General features: G+C 38.0%; 1 protein-coding gene across 2 annotated transcripts in view; it reads right to left on the minus strand.

The window, feature by feature from the left end:
• LOC139119436 (uncharacterized) overlaps nt 1–4,554 on the minus strand; it is a 44,688-nt gene extending 40,134 nt beyond the window's left edge. For both annotated transcript variants that reach the window (XM_070683257.1, XM_070683256.1), the window contains exon 1: nt 4,424–4,554. The gene's annotated coding sequence lies outside the window, so the exon portion shown is untranslated. The remainder of the gene's footprint in view (nt 1–4,423) is intronic.
• Nucleotides 4,555–9,511: the final 4,957 nt, after the last annotated feature.

Raw genomic sequence — 9,511 nt, forward strand, 5'->3', positions numbered from 1 at the left:
TGTATAGCAAGTAAGACAAGAGTGGAAAGAAAGCAGATAGCTTAGAAAAAAAAATATCAGACACAAAGAAGCTGTGTTATATTACATTTGTAACACAAAGTTTGAACTAACACAACTACCGATAGGTATGTCATGTGATTCAAGTGACACTAAAGTGCATTGTAAATCCAAGTATGAGAGTGTAGGAATAGGAACACGAAGTCATTTCTGGCAAAGTCAATCAAAATTTTATTTATAATTTTACGATAATTTAGCAATTTCAGTGAAGTTACATGAAAATTCTGCAGTCATGCATATTTCTTAATAGAAAATACAGTATTTTTTGGCTTGGCATGTAATTACTTATCACTGTTTATGATCGCGTGACTGCTTTGTTGCACTGTGCTACTGATAAATGTTCAGTAATTACTTCTGAATCTTGGTTAAAGTGTGGGACAAGATTAAGACTGACACTTTCTACAACTGATAATTTTAATGAGTTTGCTAATTCATCTGTACAACCTTTGCATTTGTATTTCTCTGTCTCATATTTTCAAGACTATTGACTTGAATTGATAAAGTTTATTTTTACATGATAATGTAATATCTACTCTTCATGTAATATTGTTTCCTAAAATCAGATTTCTTCTCTTTCAGATAACTCTTACATGGCATTAGCATGAATGACTTGCCATGATATACGAATGGTGCAAAGGGGAGAAGTTGTATAGGTTGCAACTCCATCACAAAAGACTACAGATACTGTTGAAAACATGCCCAAATAAAGGAGAATGAATGGCAACTGCTGCTTTGCTTCAGCTAGAGACTGCAAATTTGAAGATTTGTCTGAAACTTGTGAAAGCTACAGGAACATTCTTTAACTACGGAAAAAATGAATTGTTATCTCTTGGACTTTGAATCGCACTTCTTTTGGAACCCAAGATTTGATCAGAGGATGACAATAAAGGTGTTAATTAAATGAAGTATCAATCAGTGTTCACAGTGACTTTTTTCTCCTCGCGTACGGCATACGCATTAGTCTGCTAAAATTGCGTAATGGCTGTATTTGAGTGCGTAATTTCACTTCCGCACTCGATTGATGAAAAAACTGACTGCAAAATACAATGTGCCGTTCAATAAACCTACACTACATATTCGGATTGGACGATGTAAGATTATTTTAATGGAAACAGTTTAACGAACAACTTGAACAACCCGGCTGTGTTTCAAACATGCTGAAACGTAACAGCGAAGGTATACATGCGACCGTCAAAACATATCGGGCAACCCAAAGTTAGAGTTATTGCAGCTTATCAAGTCTTGATGTGCCTCTAGCGGATTTCTGTACATCCCGAACCACTGGTAAATGCATTTCGCTTTCCATTTTTTCACATAATTGGCAGTACAGCAGTGTCTTGTTGTTGATTACATCAAAACGTAACCATGGATATTCAGTCTTCCACTGCTCTTGGTAGCCTGCGTGTTGTTGTATTGGCGATAACAGGACAATACGTCGTGGATTACGACATGGGTTCAATTTCACTGCGCTTCTATACGTGTTCTCCATGTTGGGTTTCCCGGTAGTGTCTTTTGAATGACCCTCTGAATCATTTTTTTCACGGACTCATGGAGCAAAGTTGAAAGAAAATAGAGTTGTTTGCTTTGACGCCATGCTGCATGTGTGCTTTGATCAAATTTGGGGACAGTGAAACGCGATGAGAGTGCACAGTTGGCATTTTTTAATTTGTTGCAACATTTCTGTCAATCACTCACTTTGTGTGATAAGTTTCAGAAACTATCGCTCGCCTGAAAATTAACAAATTAATTCATATGCACAGCTGACATGATAACGTGATTTGAACTATGATGCCGATTTTTCAGACCCCGCCCAGAGAATCCGAGACTTTCCACACAAAATGAGTGACTGACAGAAATGTTGCAACAAATTTAATGTCAAACGGGCACTCATCTCGTCTGGATGTCGCCTAACAGTCGCGGGAAGTGCTTTCGGAAACGTTTTTACTGTTTTCCTTTGCGTATAGAAAACGCATAACAATGATAAAGTGCCTAGAAAGTCAATTTCAATGCGTAAATACGCACGATTTTTGCGTAAACGCGAACTCTGATCAATTTGTGCATGGCAAAGTTATAATGAAATGGCCCAAATAAGAAAATCTTATCTCAATATTTAATAATTTAGTTCATTTCAGTAAATCTAAAAAAAATACTAAAACTTTTCATATCATTCTGACTTGCCAACATATGTATGAGAACAGTTGTTGGGGTTTGCAAACCAAAATTCAAACCATTTCAAAGGACTATTTGTGAAATAATATTTTTTTTCCCGTCAAAATGGAGAAATAAGAAAAACTTCACAAAAATTACAAAATTGAAGATATTCCTATGAAAATTAAAAGAAACTATCTGGGTAACTAAGACTTTAATAAATTAGTTTTCAGTATTTCTATTCATTTGCATATTTATGGTTATAATACTTCATTTTAACACAGTCAAATCTACCATTCAGCCGGCACCTACAGACCAAATAATATTAGTTCTCAAGTTTTTGCAATCAGGCTTTTGGTCCCAGGAATAATTTACTTGGTATTTTTTGACCAAAACAGCAACAATTGTCCTAAAAAATACAATAGTGCATTTTTCTTCTTGACGTTTAAAAAACTCATGCAGATCATCCCTAAGGGCCTCATGTTGAATTGCAAAGCAGCCTGACAAGTGATGTCAGACAGAGAAAATGATTGACAAAAAACAGAAAAACTTGCCAAAAAATACAACTACGAAAGAAAATTAACCACCATTTCAACAAACCTGACTGAGTTAACTCCTTGTTTCAGTTTCAGAACTTTTAGACAAGCTGTTTCAAAGAATATTTTTTGACCAATAATGAGGTCACCCTACTATTATACCAAGTTTCACAGCAATCGGACAATTAGCTGCAATCTAGTAGCGCTACGGTGAGGTGGTTCATAGTTTTTAAGGTATTTGTGACCTCTTTCACCAGTAGCCCTACAGTGCCAAAGGCACTTGTGTTTAAAAAAATTTTGCGACACATTTTCAAATACCAAACCCCATAAATGACAAGGATAGTGTAGTATAGTGTTTAGTCTTCAGTAGTGATATACTGATAAATTAGTACAACCAAATGCAGTAAATACATGGGATTTCACATAACGCTACATGGCTGTCACGTTTCTAAACACAAGTGCGTTTGGCATTGTAACTACTGGTAAAAGAGGTCCCAAATACCTAAAAAAACATGGACATCCTCAACGTAGGGCTACTAAGTTTGCAGCTATCAGATACTACTCAGCTGATCCCATGACCTCCAGGAAGTGTGGATTTGTGTATTTTGTGTGTGGCATGGCATTACATTGGATGAAGCATTTTGCATTTCTGCAACTAACACTACTAACAGCATGCAATATGACTACATCCTATCCACATGGCAGAAGATCACATACAAAGCAATGCAGACACTGATAGAAAGACAAGTATAATGCAACAAAATGCACCAAACTAGGATCTTACTCTTTGGGCGCGGGTTGCACATACTGGTCAGTTGCGGACTATGGTGGTGATGGGCAGATAGTAGTCGTGGTGAGCTGCAAGTTGTTGTATGGTGCGCACAGAGCTATTTGTTTGGTTCCCGTTATCCCAAAGTTAGCTGCAATAATTGTAGCCCACGGGCCGTGTAACGGCAGCGGCAGCCCAAAGGGCTACAATTCCTTCCCATAGAAAACGCGGAAATATTTCCAAAGCAGATCTTGATCTGCTGTGCACAGAAATGGTCACACTGGTGGTGGCGAACTGTCCATTATCATGATTATCCCAATATGGAAGTTTCGTCATACTCATAGTCATAGCCTTCCTTTCTGATCATAAGCAATGCCATATACAATTGGGAAATGGTCGACAGTGTATATTTTCGACCGGAAAACGACGGTTTAATTAAACTATATCATAGACAGTAGTCTCGCTTCCATTTTCTGTGGTCACATTCAGCATGGAGCTTGCGCCATGCATTCAGTGAGATCGAGGCATAGTACAAGATGGCGGCGAATTTGAAGGAAAATTTCGTTCAGAATTGTTAAACCGTTGTTTTTCACTCTAAGATATACACTGTCGACCATTTCGTTAGCAAAGACAGCATTGTTGATAACTATGAAGCTAAAAAAGGATAAAATTTCCATGAGGTAAGCACGAACCGTGAGGTATATATAAAGGGAAAATTCGCCGCCTTTGTGGAGGGACCGTGTTGTTATCCAAAACTTTCCACACACTGTTTTTGTCTTCACATTGTTTTAGTTACTATGTAGTTATTGATGTCTCCTTCACACACAATACTAACAGACCCAATGACAACATTCCTGACCGGTTTGATTTACTTTTTTGAATAAACAACTTAAATAGATCAGGATAAACTTACCAGTCTCTAACCTTTGCTATCAAGATGGCCGCGCTTTTCTTTCCTATCCAGGAAAGGTCAGGTCAGATTAGGTCAGGTCATTACAGTTGACGCTGATTGGTCAATTCTCGAAAAGCCTCTCCAAACATTACCTCAACACCTGCTTCCAGTATGCTCGCTGTACTTGCCTCTTCATCCGACAGAACCACATTCACGCAGGTTGACGTTCATAAGGCTTATTTTGTATTCAGCTAGCTATTAGCAATAATAATATTAACTTCATAATCTGGTAATTAGGAAATATGAACAGTTTAAGGGGTGGACTATTTGCTTTGCGGGGGTGGGGTGGGATTGGGGTGGGGTAGCTGAAGGAAAATGGGATATGGCAACATTTTTTTCACCCATCCTAGCAGCATTTTTTTCCCAAATGTTACCTTTGGCAGAATTTCACGATCAGAATGGCTGGAAAAATCTCATTTTCACATTTTTGCTCTTCAGATCTTTTTTCCTACTTCCCCCATTTTGACTCCAAAAACTAATCATGGGCGACACCATAATTGCACTGCTTTCGACCATAGCTAGCATATCCATTGATACTACTATGTATATCTCTATAATGGCGCTTCACCTCCCGGCTTCACCTATTTTTATTCGCCTTATTTTTAACACGATTGGAACTAATTTGGGATAATTGGATGGTGAAATAATGTCGGTTCAATTTGCAAATCTAAGCTCATCTACATTTCTTTTTAAGTTACAACACTTGTTTTTATGAGTAATTTGTAACATTGCAACATTCAGCTATAGGGCACCTAACACATGCATTGGAGAAATTTGAAAAATATAAAGATCCAATTATCCAAAATTAATTCCAATCCTGTTTTTTCCAAATTTAAAATATCGCCTTACCAATGCTGAAGGTGAGTTAGCATTACTTAAACTCTACCAGGGCGGCAATTAACCGTGATTTTAGAGTTTTTATCACAAAAAGTCTGAACATATTATCGATAGAAGTTTCAGCTGTTCAGTATTTTAAGAATTCATCAATCAAATATACCTTTCTGGGAAGGTAAATGTGACGATGCTACATGTTGTTTCCATGGAAACAAAATAATGGAAAGTAATATAAAACGCTAGCGCGGTTATATCTCCCACATACCAGTTTTACGACCCTCATTTTGCTATTTGTCACAATAATCGGCGATAATGTCACACCATGTGAGTTCAGCGTAATGCTTGTTATAACTAAACCAAAAGACACGTGACTCACACAGTATATCCATAAACTGAGAACTATTGTATTAACATAATCTTATGAGTATACAATTCGTCAAGTACGGTAGAGGAAAGTTATCGATGAAATGCTCCAAATATCTCGCCAGAGATTGGAGTATGACTCGAATGATCGGATTCCCAGGCGTAGAGCTGTGGGATCGAAAGACACGAGAACCATGACGCTTTTGAATTAATTAACTTTGCATGTTTGGTCTTTTTACGGCATGTGCCCGTTCGTTGTTGTTGTGTTTTTTAGCACAGGCCGGCAGTTTTTTTTGCGATATGCCGGGCTTTTTTTGTTGAGCAGATAATATCTCTTTTTATCTAGCGCCACCATAGTCGGCCTTTTATTACTCTATTTTTCTTTCTTTTTTACAGTCAAACCGGTCGTGGTTCATACTTTATTAGTTTAATTGAACCTTTTTTTATGAGAGGTAGTTCCTTTTTTCCTTTTAGGTATTTAAATATTTTTATGTGCGCATAATATTTGTTTGATTTGCTTGTTTCTTTCATAATCAACACTCATTGCACTTTTTATGCGAACTATTACGCGACTTGTATGCACTTATTACAAATCGATGCGAACTGTTTATTTCCTCATTACGCTTTGAAATATTTTACAACTAAGCATTAAGTGACATTTCTCCTTTTTTTGGAATTACGCTTTTCTTATTTATTTCCCTCCGTAATTCCACCCAATTTCTTTTTTTACTATTTTTTACACCGTAACGATGATATTTTTGAAATATTTGGCACGCCTTGGAGGGCCCTCTCGGCGTTGGCTACGGTTTTGGGACAAAATTCACAGCGTATTCCTGTTTCGATTTAGGTGGGGGTGTGCCACTGTGATTTTCGACGAAACGGTTCCAGAGACAACCATTTCAGTGGTGAAATGTACAGACGAGACACAAAGTTATTCAAATTGCAGGGCCAAATTAAACATATGTGTAACAGCACAGATCATGGCATTATTTCAGAATTATCAGTGTATCTTTAGCAAAATTCACCTTAATTCCAATTATCTCAATTAAAATTGCTTTGAACATGCATTTTAAACTATCAATGCGATAAAACCGAAAGGGACATATGTACAAAACAACAAACTGAAAGCAGAGATTTTAAAATATCCATTCAGGGACGCTCCAATATCTACCATATTCATTACAGCCTCGCCATGTTCACATTTACACATGTTAGCTTACGTTACCATTCGGTCAGTTTCATCGAACGCTATACAACAGAGATGGTCTGCCAACGTGTCTGTAAGTGTAATTAACGATATTATGGTTTACATTGGAACTGGAGACATAAATCATAGACAGTAACATTCGGTTGACTTACTACATATACGGACTTTTTCGAGAAAGAATACTGTGTGCGGGATCCTGGAAAGAATATCGAAAAAGTGATGTAGGGGATGGCGTCTTCTTTGTCAAGTAAGCGATTGGTTCAGTAATATTTGTACAAGAGATAAGAAGTAGGTCGTGAGTTGTTTGTTGTATTCTGATGTTGAATAGTATAGGCCATTCACCCCATCTAATATTTCAGTCCAGGCCCTTACCCAGTTGCTCAGATAACATTTTAAATAAATAAGCAGGGGTGTTGCCTATCTTATGGTTGTAATTTACTGGCAGGGCTGTGACAAAGGTGAGGCTGCAGCTGGTCAGCCTAGTTTCAGCTCTACTGCGTATGAAAAGTTAAAAGCGTACAAGTGAAAACCTGTGCGTATTAGGGTTTCGCGGGGAGGGGAGAGAATGCAAAGTTTTCCGAAAGCTGACAACAGAGGGCGACATATGGAGCGAGGACATAAATCGCCACGCCATTCAACGCAATGCTCGTATATGTACGGGACAAGAGTTAGAGAAACTTAAACCATGCTGAAAAACAAGTATCTTGATAAATTATAAAGCAAAGGTGCGACAAGTACGAATGTGTGCAGTACGACAAAGAAATCTGTCCGAACTTTAGTCTTCTACGATGTCGGCCAAATACATAATAAGAGTTTAGAGACACCTAAGGTCTAATCAGACACCATATTCGATTATCCAGCAGGCGAACAAGAGAGATCAAGGATACTGCTCCGGGGTTCATTTTCTTGAATCTTCTCTAGTTTTTGTCAAATAATTCACTTCAATTTTGGATACCTACACAGTCTGTAGAAACTGTGCAGGCTCTTCTATGTATATGCCAACCACAGTCCCTCGTGGGCTATTCAGCTGTGGGAGCGAGTGTACATAAGCGAGAAACAACCCTCGCTTATGTACACTCGTCTATGGGGCGAATAGTCCCACAGCTGAATAGCCCACGAGGGACTGTGGCCAACCGAATTGTAGATTGACACATATCACAGAGACTTCATTGCTGGTGTGTTCACAGTCAAGCTATTTTCACAAACACCTCGTGGGGATGAGAAAAGGGGCGGAGAATTAAGAGGGAACTTGAACAGGTTGAGGGTATGCTGGGAGGGGGACTTGCAAAAATACTTTCGATTATAAGTATGATTAGATTACAATAAACCGATGTTGACCACATGTGACTCCCCTTCTGTACATCCACCCTGGTTGACAGAGACCCTTCGAATGTAACAGTATCAGAGTGCACACATATTGCCTGGCCATGGGGTATTGTAATCGAACACCATGACTGGCCATCTTGAACGTTTCATTTATAGCGCCAAATTCTCTGGCTACTCATTAAATTTGACCGGCTATTTTTCAGGGCTGTTTTATATCATTCTTTTCCTGGATTTTATCTTACTCAGTCGTAATTTTTATAATGTTGCTGGTTTTAGGTTTAGCAAACGACAGTACTAAACACTACACTACACTACACTACACTACACTACACTACACTACACTACACTACACTACACTACACTACACTACACTACACTACACTACACTACACTACACTACACTACACTACACTGCACTGCACTGGTGTGTTTTGTATTTTTTGAATCTTGTGCCACAATATTGGTAGAATTCTATTATCCAAATGACCGGGTATGTTTCTTTTCCTTAAACTTTATATTTATTTAGAAATGGAGAGAGGAATATTGAAGTTTTCGCCAAACACTTTTACAAAGGTTAACTCGAAGGTGACAATGAAAGACTGTGATAACCACAAAAATTACTAAATGAATAGCAGCAAATAAATTTTCATTTTAAGATAACCATCAGTGCTAACTGATTTAAAGGTATCAATGATGACAAACACTGCACAGCGATTCCTGCTTAGTGACAGAAAGGAGTACATACGCATAACACAACTTATGCATTTCACACGAGTTGCCCATACGCAATGTATGGCCTGATAGAGGCACAAGTAGTTGGAAGACTGTTAAATCAAAAATAGATTTGGCAACAACATGCCATGATAATGCATGCCACCCCTACGATATATGTAATTACTACCAGCTGCCTCAAACTGATGCGAACCTGGCTGTTGAGAAGTGGCTGGTAATTTAATAGAGATGTCAAAATCCTCACTCCCCTCTGGTCAATGTATCACAAAGGGAAACGGCGCATAATCATGATTGGTAAAGGGGAGTATTCCGCTGTTGTAACAACTGATTAAATACCAGAGGATAAAAGCAATAAGACCTATTATTTCATAATCCATGTCATTCCTGATTGCATTCTGATTCATGTTGAGGCAAGTACCTAAAGAGACATAGCAGCAGCGTTTGATTGTTTTTGAATGCCTTACTACTTAGTATTTACATTTTTGTATTCCATCAGCCCCTTTGGAAAACCTTGTATTCAGCTTTTTCATAGAAATAATTCAAATTGATATCATCATTAACCACTGACGGTTCTCTTTATCATTGAC

The sequence above is a fragment of the Ptychodera flava genome, chromosome 19 (assembly GCF_041260155.1).
Source record: "Ptychodera flava strain L36383 chromosome 19, AS_Pfla_20210202, whole genome shotgun sequence".
In the NCBI taxonomy this organism is placed as follows: domain Eukaryota; kingdom Metazoa; phylum Hemichordata; class Enteropneusta; family Ptychoderidae; genus Ptychodera; species Ptychodera flava.